This window comes from Chenopodium album, chromosome 1, assembly GCF_948465745.1.
Source record: "Chenopodium album chromosome 1, dcCheAlbu1.1, whole genome shotgun sequence".
In the NCBI taxonomy this organism is placed as follows: domain Eukaryota; kingdom Viridiplantae; phylum Streptophyta; class Magnoliopsida; order Caryophyllales; family Amaranthaceae; genus Chenopodium; species Chenopodium album.
Genome location: NC_137834.1, coordinates 87,531,661 through 87,545,475, shown reverse-complemented (window position 1 = coordinate 87,545,475; position 13,815 = coordinate 87,531,661). Strand labels below are relative to the sequence as shown.

The window sequence follows — 13,815 nt, the reverse complement described above, 5'->3', positions numbered from 1 at the left end:
TGGTTAAATAATCATGCACTCCTTCTATCTTGAAGAAAAAAGTTTGAATTTGTAGACTATTATGTTATTCCATGTAAACCATATATAGAAATATTTAATCTTTGAATTGTTCTTTCCGATCCTATGTGACCATTCCATGTGTCGATTATACGTCCCTCATGTATCCAACTTTTAAACAAAACTGCTTCTATCAGATTTATGTCATCTGGAATTATTTTTCTTTCCATGGATTGAGAATAAAAATGGAAAAATTATACATATTACTTTGAAAGGAGCTCTGTTCTTGAAAGCAAAAACGATTATCATGTCACATGATCGGATAGTCTGATAGGAATTTGTGCTACTAGTAATGGAATAGCATGTTGTTTGTCCTAGACGGAGCATATATATACTCTGTATATATTAGTCCAACGACATGATTAGATTGCAGCACTTCCTTCAAATTCCCACACTACTAAAAATTGGCCAAATTGCGACCGGCGCAAACGGTCACAAAAAATAGTAAAAACGGTCGCAAAACATAATTGCGACCGGCAACGGGCGCAACATGGCGGTCGTTATTATTTTGGTCGCAAAAAAAAAAAATATTACGACCGTTTGGCGGTCGCAGATTTTTAACGGTCGTTTTACCTATTTTCAACGACCGTTAAAAAAACGGTCGCAAATATTAGAAATTGCGACCGCCTTATGAAACGGTCGCAAATATTGAATTTAGCGACCGTCATAAGCCGTCGCTAAAAGTATTAAAAAAAACAAAAAAAAAAAAAAAAAGAAATAGACCCACCCTTAAACCCAGATCCCACCCAAACCACCACCACTGCCCACCCTACACAACCACTAGTCGCCGCCTCTACCCACCATTACCTTCATCCACCTTCAACCACTCATACCCACCACCACCCACCCTTAACCCAAAAATTCGAACACGACAATTAAACCCAGATTTTCGAATAAAAAAATTCAAACATAACAATTCCAACCCAGAAATTCGAACACAACAATTTAACCCAGAAATTCGAACAAAAAAATTCGAACACAACAATTTAACCCAGAAATTCGAACAAAAAAATTCGAACACAACAATTAAACCTAGAAATTTGAACAAAAAAATTCGAACACAACAATTAAACCCAAAAATTCGAACAACAAAATTCGAACACAAAAATTAAACCCAGAAATTCGAACGAAAAAATTCAAACATAACAATTAAACCCAGAATTTTAGTACAAAAAATCAAATAAAAACGTACAATCGAACCTAAATTTGACAAATTAATCCACAAATCCGAACCTAAATTCAACAAAAAAATTCGAATGTAAATTCGACAATTAAACCCACAAATTCGAACCTAAATTCAACAAAAAATTCGAACCTAATTTCGACAATTAAATCCACAAATTCAAACCTAAATTCGACAATTAAACCCACAAATTCGAACATAAATCCAACATAAATTAAACCCACCTTTATTAATATTTTTTCCTCTAATGGTTCATATGGTCGAATTCGACCACAAAAACTCCAGATCTGGAATTTTTATGGTCGAATTTGACCATTAACACCATAAATCGTTTGTTGCTCGTTGAATTTATCAAAATTTATTTATTTCTCAGTTAAGAATCACCAAAGAAGATTAATTAAGGCAGCTAGCACTGGTGTAAAAGAGAACGGAGGTAAGAGAAGAAGAGGATAAAGGAAAAGGAGAAGAGGAAAGAGATCGGGGATAAGAGGAAACAAAAGGAGAAGGGGAAACTGATTAAGGAAAAAAGAAGAGGAAATAGAGAGAAGGAAGAGGAGAGAGGCGTGAGAAATGAAAAAAATGAGAGAGGGGAAGTGGAGCGGTTGTATGCTTATTAGGGTTAGGGCGTGCTTCTCTCCCCCTTTATATAACCCTTTTTTAAAAAAAAAAATAGATTTTTTGCGACCGGCATTAGCGGTCGTAATTTTGCGACCGACTCTCAAACGGTCGCAATTGTAGAAATTTGCAACCGACTCTCAAACGTTCGCAATTGTAGAAATTTGCGACCATTAGTAACGATCGCAACAATATTATTTTTATTTTGAATTATTTTTGACATGTATTTTATTTTTAAAAACTATTTAAATGCCTTTGCGACCGCTTTAAAAACGGTCGCAAATTTAATATTTTGCGACTGTTTTCATGACGGTCGTAGAAAAACGGTCGCAAATTGGCCGAATTTTAGTAGTGCCATAATTGTTCATAAACATTTATCAACGAGGTTAGTAGCTTAGAAATAATCCGTGGTTTATACACACGGGTGTACAGTGCTCATCGTACATGTATTTGACAAAGAACATGTTTGTATTTGACGACAACATGCATTACCAAAGAATATACAGATATAATAAAAAAAACGAGATAAAAACTTAATAAAATTTTCTGAGGCGATAAAAAATCGAGTAGGGCCGGGCCATATCATATTTTCTCGTGCCCAAACCCGTAGAAAAGTAGCGGGTTTTCGGGCTTTTTTCGAGCCCGGTTCGAGATTTAACTAAAAATACATTTTTAGGTTTGCCCAAACCCACCCTATTTCGGGCCGGATCGGGTTGGGATGCGAGTCATGCCAATGTTGATCACCTCTTAAAAAATCCTTACCAAAGATATCATTTTCCCAAAAAATAGTTTTCTATCTCTCCAAAAAAAATCAACTTCCCATAATAATTTAGTTTTACACTAATATTATTTTCAATTAAAAATAATTTAAGATTGCAATATCAAATTTCTAAATAACATATGTTAAAAGAACATAATTTATATTGTAAAGTACATATAGTTAATACCTAAATAACACACTAATCAAACTCAAAGAACATACGATAATAAAAGTAATTTAAATATGACATATGATAATAAAAATAGAATTTGGGCGTCACTAGGACCTTAAAGAACATACACATCAAATTCAAAGAACATACTTTGTATTATTAAACCCAAAAAAAATATATGTTTATTAACATATGTTAAATAACATAAGTTATAATGTAAAGAACATATAATTTTACTCAAAGAACACACTAATCACACTCAAAGAACATATTAAAGGTATGTTCTTTGTCAAACATAGGTATGTTCTTTATCAAACATTATATGTTCTTTCCGCCTTTTTTTGTTTACCCGGGTGCACCATGAAACTCTATATACTTGTTAATTTCTTACCAACTCTTCCTAACCCCCATTGTTCGTTTCAACATGTAGCCTCCACGTGAAGAATTTAGAGACAGAGAGGAGCTAACTATGAGTTTACAAATCTTGTAACAAACATCAGGCACATTTGCATGATACATGTTAATTTGTCTGATGCTATACCTTACTCATAAATTACCTTATGGTTAAAGCATTTCATTTGAAATGCTGGATTTGGGTCAAAGTTCATGTTTGGGTAAACCAAACATTTGGATTTAGAATTTGCCTAATTTCAACCCAATTAAAACGCTATTCCATATAAGAGAATTTGAAATTCAATCCAAAACCCTATCATTTGAAATCCCAAAAGTAAAAAAGATCAACATTTTGTTTTCTCTCTCTTTGTGCTCTTTGAGTGTCTCATATCAAGCTTTCTCTCTCTTCAAATTCTAGCGCGCTCTCTCTCTCTTCAACCTCTCTCACACAAGCTTTCTCTCTCCTCACGTGTTTTCTCTCTCCCCCTCTACTGTGAAATTACACTTCTAAATTAAACAATTAGATAATTGAAATAGGATTTGAGACCAAACCCTCAGAAGTTATCAACCTTTCACGTCCAGGGCGAAGGCAACTTCGAACTTGGCTAGGTGAGTCTAGAACTTGTGAATCCGGAATTTTGTAAAAAGGGAAGGTTTAGAAAGAGGGAGAAGAATAATCTATTGCTTGAGAATTATTAAGGATTGTTGATGATTGTGAATGTTGATGATTGAAAACGAGAAGTTATGACCCTATTTATAAAGAAAATAGTACGAAAACGATAGAAAATAATCAGAATTTGAAACTAAATAAAACTGGCGACTGGGCCCAGCGCAAAATGACAAGCATCACGCATGGCGACAGGGTCTGTCGTTTGGCGCTAATTAAAAGATAAAACGCGCTTTGTACGGAATCCTTTTCTTAATATGATTAAGCAATTAAACTCCGTTCTTATCAATTTTAAATAAGATTTTATCATAATAAAAATTATTTTCTTAGAATGTGACTTGTTTTACACAATGCGTGGTTCCTACACCCAGGTGTATCATGCACATGGTACACCTGAATTTTGAATTTCAAATTTTAAATGAGGCTCTTTATATGACTATATAATGTTCTTTATAACAAAAATAATTTTTATTCTCTAAAATTATTTGACCTAAAAATAACTTAAGATTTCGTTTTTAAATTTCAAATTTTAAATTTATAAATTTTGTTTTCAAAATTTTAGTTTTCAATTTTTTTTTTATTTCATTCATATTTTTCACCTTTAATATATATAGTTACAATATTCATTTTAGGGTTGGTGTATATAATTTTCTTGTGATGTTCTATATGTGCTTTAATAATGTTTTCTATTAGAAAACATGATGTACTTTATAGTTGTTTGTAATGTACAATTATTTTTTAAAACTATATTTTTTTCCTTATGTCCATAATTATATCATATAATGATTTTTATTAATTAGATTTTTTGACAGTTTATTTTAATTGTCCATGTTTTTTTTTATTGTAATTGCAATGTACTTTTATCGTCACATAATGTTCATTGCTTATTGTGAAATGTTTTTTGAATTTTGTCTTTGGATCGTGGTAGATATATATCTATAAGTTATGTTCATTTCATAATATTATCATGTTCTTTAATAATATTACGGATGTTCTTTAGATCTGAAAAACAATCATCAATAGAGGAGATCTCAAAAGAATATCGTCATCAACCTTCACGATCCTGATTTTTTTAAAAAAAAATATACGTAGTTAGTGATAATTAATATATATATATATATATATATATATATATATATATATATATATATATATATATATATATATATATATATATATATATATATATATATATATATATATATATATATATATATATATATATATATATATATATATATATATATAGAATTAATAAATGATATATTATTTTTAAAAAATTATAATAATTCGAAGAACATACAGAATAAATCAAAGAACATAAAGGATAAAAATAAAGAACATTCATATAATTGTTATAATAACGAACATAAGTACAATTTATAGAGAACACCATCTTTATCATTTGACAAAATATAAAGAACATCATTTTCAACATTTGATAAAATAAAAGAACCTATCTTCAACCTTTGTCATATGGATCTCAAATTCATAAATATCAAAATTGAAAAAAAAAACAACGATATTTTACAAAAATCGTGCAAAATAATAATGAATTAAAATCAACCTAATAAGCGAAATCCTGAAATTAAAATCATAACAAATAAAATCAAATTACCTTAGCTTCTCCGATCCATCGATTACAATGTTCTCATAATTTGCTCTGTATTTTCTCTCTACAAAATTATAAACTTTATTCTCTCTTAATTCGAAATTGAAATATGGTGAAATTTAATTTTGAAAGTTATGTAAAAATGGAGAATATCACGTTGAATCCCATGAATTGTGGAAGAGATTTTTTTTGTAATAAAAACTGACAGCTTGCAAATAAAATGTTAAAAACGCGTCATTTAACACTAGGTGTACCATGAGCATGGTACACCCTAGTGTAATATACAATTTTCAGTTTTCCAATAAGAAAAAATATTGCTCAGATTTTGGCCTACTTTTGTTTTAGTTGTATATTAGATGCTACAATTAAAAAATTGCAAAAATATCAAATTATGAAATTATAATACTTATCAATCAATAATCTATAACTATATATATAACTGTAGAGCACCGTGCATGGCACGGGATATAACTTATTATTGACAAAAACAAATTAATGGATATGGAGTAATCTTATGGGAAGGAGTGGTGGGACAAAAAACATATTGTCTACGACTGGAGTATTTGTTTTCTTCTGAACAAAATTAAAGAATACTCTATATCAAAAGGCTAGGAAAAGGTAATTGATAGAAATTATAATGTATAGATTATCATGCTTACCATATATGTTAGCAAGAATATTCTATACATAATGAATTAGTAAAGATAATATTCTATCAGTAATTGCAAAACAAAACAAAAAAGGTCAATGTTTGTTGGAAGCAGAATGAGCTGAGGTCAACACTTGCAGGGACATCGCATTCTATTCCAAAACATAAAATATGCATAGATCTACAAAAGTGGAAAATGTCCCCCCACCCATTCCCCTCAAAACACAAACAAATATCACACAAATTATTCCCTCAATAGGTACTAATTTAATGAGTAAACGAGCGGATGATCACGTCAAATACAGAAAAAAACAACTTGCTTGATAATATGTGCACAAAACGAATACAATGGAGATAATTTAATGAGTAAACGAATCACAGTCCTCTAATTAATAAAATTCATCATATATTCATATATATACATCCATTTAGTTAACTTTAAAATATACCTTTAAAAAAACATTAAGATAAAAAAAGAAAATATAAAATCAACTTTTTTACCAATAGAAAATCTGATTGAATGATTAAACTTATAATTTATTTTAAGAAATTTTGTGAAAAAATCACTTTTTATAAGCAATTTATTGCAAGAAACCACCTTAATCATTTTTTTTTTTTTTTTTTTTTTTTTTTTTTTTTTTTTTTTTTTTTGCAAATCATTACCTTAATGTGGAAAATGATTTTTGACCCCATTTTTCGACGTTGACTACCCATTCCACCCACGAAACCACCTCTCTCCCCAGCCCCACCCACGAAACCACCTCCCTCCCCAACACCACCCGCAAAATCACCCTTTAACGGCATTGACCACCCTAAACACACCCCTTTAATGGCGTTGACCACCATAAACACACCCCTTTAACGATGTTGACCACCCTCCTCTATAGCCCTAGCCACCCTTCTCCCCTCCGCTGTCAGCGCCGGCACCCCTAGGTCCTTCAACCCTAAATTAACACTCAAACCACCCTAAATTCATATTTCACCAGGTGGTGGAAAGAAGGGAGTTTGATTTCGTTGGTGGGGATGAGGAGGGGAGGCGGTTTCGTGGGTGGAGCGAAGGAGGGGGTTATTTCATGAATTGGGCTAGGAAGGGGAAGGTTTTGTGGGTGGGGTAAGGGTAGTCAACGCAGGAAAATAGGGTATGACCCCCTTTTCCGGCATAAAGGTATGGTTTTGCAAAAAAAAAAAAAATTGATTAAGGTGTGTTTTTGCAAAATAAAATTTTTAAGGTGGTTTATTGCAAAAAATTGCTTATAAAATGTGGGTTTTTTTGCAAAATTTCCATTATTTTATTTTATTTTTCTCTAAGTTTATCTTACTTTATGTTTTCAAATTTTGCCTTTAATTCTTCAAAAAAAAAAATTTACCTTTAATTATTGTCAAATGATTGGTTTCTTGAAAATTAGAATTATATCTCACACTTATTTATCTTTATCTTCTTCTTTTTTCCCCTCCGATTTTTCTGGTTTTCTTTATGGAGGATGGTTCATTTGTAATACTCGTATATAATACAGTAGAGTATTAGGATTAAAGTTTGTAAACTAAACTCAAATGTGGGTTTTTAATGGAGATTGGAGATCAAAATACTTTGAACTTAGAAATTGCCTACGTGCTACTGCTATGTCAATGGCATAGTTCAGTTTTTTGCTTTAGATAGAAACTGAAAAACAGTTTTTCAATCATAATCAAGAAAACTTTTTTTTTTTTTTTTTTTTTTTTTCATTTCTAGTTAAAATTTAAAGTCAATTGGATGAATAGACAAGATTAATCATTAAAAAACTAATTACATACAATTGCTACAATTTTATTGTAGCCATTGAATAGTCTTCTTAATGTAAAGTTAATTAGGCCACTTATATACTTCATCAACTAGTTTATTCGATAATCTCAATCATCCCAACTTGCATCCTGTTGAAAAATTATTTAGTGATTATTAATAAGTATTTATAGGGTCCAAGACTTTGGATGAATTTCGCCATAAGCCATAGACATCATCAAAAACTAGAAATGATGAGAGTGCAAACTTTATTTTCCCTCTCATCATTATTTATATGGTATACATTTTTTGCCATGCTTTTTGTCATTAGTTTCGCCACCATTCCCATTGCCAAACCTGGCTGCCCAACTAAGTGCGGAAAGGTAACTATTCCGTATCCATTTGGCATCGGCTCAGAGAAAGGATGTTCCTTTAGCAAGTTCCACAGCATACATTGCAACAACTCCACTAATCCCCCAAAACCATTCATGTTAAGTAATTTTACTCATTCCCTGGAGATCATAGACATATCTCTAACCGGCCAGATGCGAATCAGGAATAGATTGGCCACAAAATGCTACCAGCCACGGCAGGTAATAGTACAATCCATAATGAGCAACGATGTAATAATAAATCTAGATAATTTACCATTAGTGGTATCAGATACTGCAAACAAGTTCATCGGTATTGGCTGTGTTGATGACTTGACTATGATAATTGCAGAAAGTACACCGATACTTGGCCACATGAGTGGCTGTGGAGCTACGTGTAATACACCAGAGAATATGCATAAGCAAAATGATACGTCGTGTATGGGTAACGGTTGCTGCCAATTGGAGATCCCAAACAAAGGATTGAAACATGTAAGGATCATAACAGAATCTTTGATCGATGTTGGAAACACCACAAATAACAACGTATCCTATTGCAGCGCTGCCTTTTTAGCCGAGGTAAACGAATTCACCTTTAGCGTGGCCGATCTTTTTGGTAATAACGCAGGGTTTATAAAAAGAACAATTGACAATGTTCCGGTTGTGCTGGATTGGTATGTTGGTGTTAATGAGACGTGCCGAGAAGCTCAGCAGAATCGGTCAAGGTCCAGTTATGCTTGCATGGAGAATACCGACTGCACCGATGTTTATGGCGGCACTGATTTTGGGTACCGTTGCAGCTGTAGACCAGGTTACCAGGGTAACCCCTATCTCAGTCCTGGATGCACAACAGGTCAGTCTTCCTGCATAATTTCCATGAGTAAAATTTCTGAGATTTTGAGGCTGGGTTTATTATAAACAATCTACTCAAACAATTGGCATCGTTTAGTTTAACTTTCAATTATTAACTAATGTTAGTGTATCAAGTTCTTTTTGTTGTCTCATTTATTTGTTTATGGTCAAACAAACACATACTTTGATAACAGATAAATCACAATTTTGCAATATATAGAAAAAACATATTGAGTAGACATTAAAAGTCACATATCCGACAGTTGACTTTTTAAAATCATTTTGAAATAACATTAATTAATTCTAAGTCAGGAAATATCAATTGTATAACTCATTAAAAAATTATCAAAACTTATTATATTGAATAAAAACTTAACTTTTTTGAATTAATTTTTTTTTTTCCTTTTTTTGTGGTGTATTAAATTGTCAGGCAAAAAAAAAAAACTACTCCGATCCGTACGAAGTATTTGTTTAGAATAAGTTTTTTAAAAAAAGTTTAACCTGTTCATAGTCATTGTTCTTTATTCTATATTTCCATGATCGTAGTTTGAAGGAACTCGTACTCGTAATTTCTATAATTTTTTTTCTTGGCAGTAGTTTTTTCTATAATTGTGACAAGCTTTTCTTGTAGTGAAATTTGGATAGGTGAACCTAGTTATTTACAAATACTTAATTAACATTCTTACTTTGGAATACAAAAGGAATATATCAAAATTATGCACATTTTACTTTTATTTTTTTGAAGGAAAAAAAAGTACATAATACTTTCGATATATTTATCCATTTTAAAACAACATTGTGTTATTAGGTGCAGGACATAACAGATTACAGATACAGATCATCTCCCTTATTACTTACTAGCATTTCTCAATTTTTCCCTCTGGCAGATATTAATGAGTGTGAAGGTCCAATCAACCCCTGTACTCATATATGTAAGAACACCATTGGCAATTACACATGCTCTTGTCCTAAAGGATATAGTGGAACTGGCCGGAAGGATGGCGGCACCCCTTGTTTTAAGAATAAATCAAATACATTGAAGCTTGGATTAGGTAAATCCCTTTAAATCTAAAAACTCACTCCTTATTTTAATGATAGTACAGAATATTGGTAAAATTATATCCTTACTATAGTAATTGATTGAACAATAATTTACTCTGTGACGAAAGCTAACAAGATTATACCAAAAATTGTTTGCGCAGGAATAGGCCTTGGACTCGCTTTCTTAATGTTTATATTTGGTTCGGTAAATCTATTCTTCAGAAGAAGGAAACTTATGAAAAAAAGAGAGAAATTCTTTGAGCAGAATGGAGGGGTATTATTGTCCCAACAACTTCATCCAAATGGAGGAACTATGGACTCGTCTAAAATATTTTCTATTGAAGAACTACAAAAAGCAACAAATAATTATCACGAAGATCGTATTTTAGGTAAAGGTGGTTATGGTACAGTATACAAGGGGATTCTTAAGGACGGACGTGAAGTTGCAATAAAGAAATCCCGAGTGACTGATCGAACACAAGTTGAGCAATTCATAAACGAAGTTGTTATTCTAACTCAAATTAACCATCGAAATGTGGTTAAACTCTTAGGATGTTGTCTTGAAACCGAGGTTCCATTGCTCGTGTATGAATTTATCTCGAACGGTACTCTCTTCGAACATATCCATAGAAATAAGGGTGTCACGTCTTGGCTTACTTGGGCTAACTGCATCAAGCTTGCTGCGGAGGCTGCTGATGCACTTTCATATCTTCATTCAGCGGCTTCAATACCAATCATTCATCGAGATGTTAAATCCAGCAATATCTTGTTAGACGAAAGTTACACGGCTAAGATATCTGATTTCGGTGCTTCAAGGTTAGTTCCAATTGATCAAACTCAGGTGACAACATTAGTTCAAGGGACATTAGGATATTTAGATCCAGAGTACTTCCAAACAAGTCAACTGACAGAAAAAAGTGATGTTTATAGTTTCGGAGTTCTACTTGCTGAACTCTTAACAAGAGAAAAGCCTCTTTCCATAGAAAGGAAAATGGAAGAGAGAAATTTGGCAATATATTTTATTCTCTCAGTTAAAGAAGGTCGATTGATGGAAATCCTTGATCCTCAGTTGGTTAGGGAAGCTAACGAAGAGCAACTAATTACAATGGCGAATCTAGCTATGAAATGTCTTTACGTCGTGGGTGAAGATAGGCCAACTATGAAGGAAGTGGCCCTTGAGCTCGAAGGATTAAGGAGTCAAAATAGGCATCCTTGGGCCGATCAGAGCCGTCAGGACGAGACAAGCAATTTAACAAACCAAAATGATCTTTATCCGATGCCCTCGAATGCTAATTATAATGGTAATCCAAGCACTGGAGAATTCACGACTGGACAGTACACAATGCAAATCGATATGATTAACGAAATGAACCACCCTCGCTAAGGCTTGAGTCATGCATGATTAAGGAATATACGAAGAAAAGCCATCATAATCCGGATATATATAGTTAGATGTTTTGGGTTGCTTTATGTTGTTTCCTTTAAATTGTTAATCTTTTGATTTGTTCCTTCTGCTTAGTAAAAATTTGATTGATCCAAATACATTATACGACCTCATGAAGTGTATAAAGACAAGTCCTCAAACTTTACTTGATTGCTAATCCCTTATCTTGAACACTAAGGGTCTGTTTACATTTAATGAAATGAGCTGAACTGAACTGCTGATTAGAGCTGAATTGAACTGATTGGAGCTGAACTGAACTGAACTAAACTAAGCTTAAATAAATATTTTATGAGAGAGGAAAATTAAGAGCTGAACTGAACTGAACTGAAATGAACTGATTGGAGCTGAATTGAACTGAACTAAAATAATTGGAGCTGAACTGAACTGAACTGAAATTAAGTAAGTGTGAACAAGCCCTAATACACATAAATATACATTTATAAAAATATCATCAATACATGTTAAACTATAATTTTTTGTCAAAAAAAAAAAATAATAAAAAAATAAAATTATTTTACTTATTTTCTCTGAATTAACCCCTTTGTAAATTATTAGGATTACCCTACAATTTTTTATTTTTGAGATACATTTTAAAAATTAAGAAACTAGGTTAAGGCCCTGTTTGATTCAACTTAATTTTGCTGGACTGAAATTATTTTTACTGAACTGATTGAACTTATTTTTACTAAACTGAAATTAAATTATTTTTACTGAACTGAAATTATTTTTTACTGATTTTCTATTATAATTATTCTTTAAGAAAACTGAATTTTATTGAACTGAAATTATTTTTACTGAACTGAACTTATTTTTACTGAAATGAAATTATTTTTACTTAATATTATTTTTTTTAAGGTGAAGAGAACAAGGCCTAAGACCCATACCATGCACGGTAATAAGTCCAAAAACAATAGCTAGCTTATTATTTTATATATATATATATATTTAAAAAAAAAACAAAATTCGATAGATATACATATAAAAAATATAAAATAAAATATAAATTTGGGAGATAATCCTATTTGAGAAATAACACAACATTTAATACACAATATTCATTAGAGAACAAATTAAAAGATAAATAAAAACAACTTTTTTTGAAGAAAAAATGGTAACTATTAGAGGTTTCTCCATATTTACATTTTTTTTTTTTTACAGAGAATCTACATATTTAAATAAATAAAAAAAGCTCTATATTTAAAAAAGACTTGAAAAATACTTTTACTTGAAAATTTATCTCACAAATTGGTGTACAAAATCAATCATGTACTTCATTCATCAGCTTTTGTTTTTTTGTTTTTTTTTTTATTTTTATTTTTTTTTCATTTTTTTTTATTGTGTTGTTCATTTGAGGTTTCTCTCTACTACTCATTTTCAAAATGAAAAGTGCATTACCCACTGTCAAGAAGATGAATAACGGCTTAGCTTTCATTGATTTTGTGTTTGAGGACCAACTCAATCAAAAGCTTAAACTGATGGTTGAGGCCCAGGAATATGTTTCATACTCTATCATTTTGCATTTCAATATTTGTAATACAAGACCTAGGAAGATCAATAGGTCATCAGCTGGGCAACTACCAAAAATAAATAATCATAATTTATATAAGATAATATTTTCCATAATTATTAATCCTAAATATATCTCACTAGTCAATAGTCACTATCCATGGTAGAAATAGGTAATAACATACTTCGTATTTAATTTCCACACGGTAGATAGGGGCAAAGGCAGGATATGGGAATGAACTGAGTAGGTCGTGACTTGACTTATAAATATATTTAGGGGAAAAAACTAATTCCATTTTACTTTTGTAAAGCTAACGTCACAAATCTCTTAGAAACTTCAACAATAAATACTATTCTAGCTAATAAATTTAAATTGAATAAAAGAAAAGTAATTAAAAAAATATATCTCAAAGAAACTTCAACAATAAATACTATTCTGTAATAAGTTAAATAAAAGAAAAGTAAAAAATAAAAGTGATGCAAGCTAAGAAAGAAAAAGTAAAATAAATGCATATGCAAGAGATTAGAATCAAACCCATGACTAGTGCAAATAAGTAGTCAATTCACATCCATGTACTCTGTATTATAATATATTCATAAGAATTAAAAACTAACCTTTGATTTGTGCTTCTCATAAACAAATCAACAAATTGAATACAAAATGAACCGGAGAAGATTCCTTCAAATTGGGATGTTGTATGGTATTCATTCTTAAAATATACGACTCACTATATTTA

At 31.3% G+C, this 13,815-nt stretch overlaps 1 pseudogene; it reads left to right on the top strand.

Annotated features, from left to right (window-relative positions):
• Positions 1 to 8,115: 8,115 nt before the first annotated feature.
• LOC145638238 (wall-associated receptor kinase 5 pseudogene) lies at positions 8,116 to 11,512 on the top strand (annotated as a pseudogene).
• The last annotated feature ends 2,303 nt before the right edge of the window (positions 11,513 to 13,815 follow it).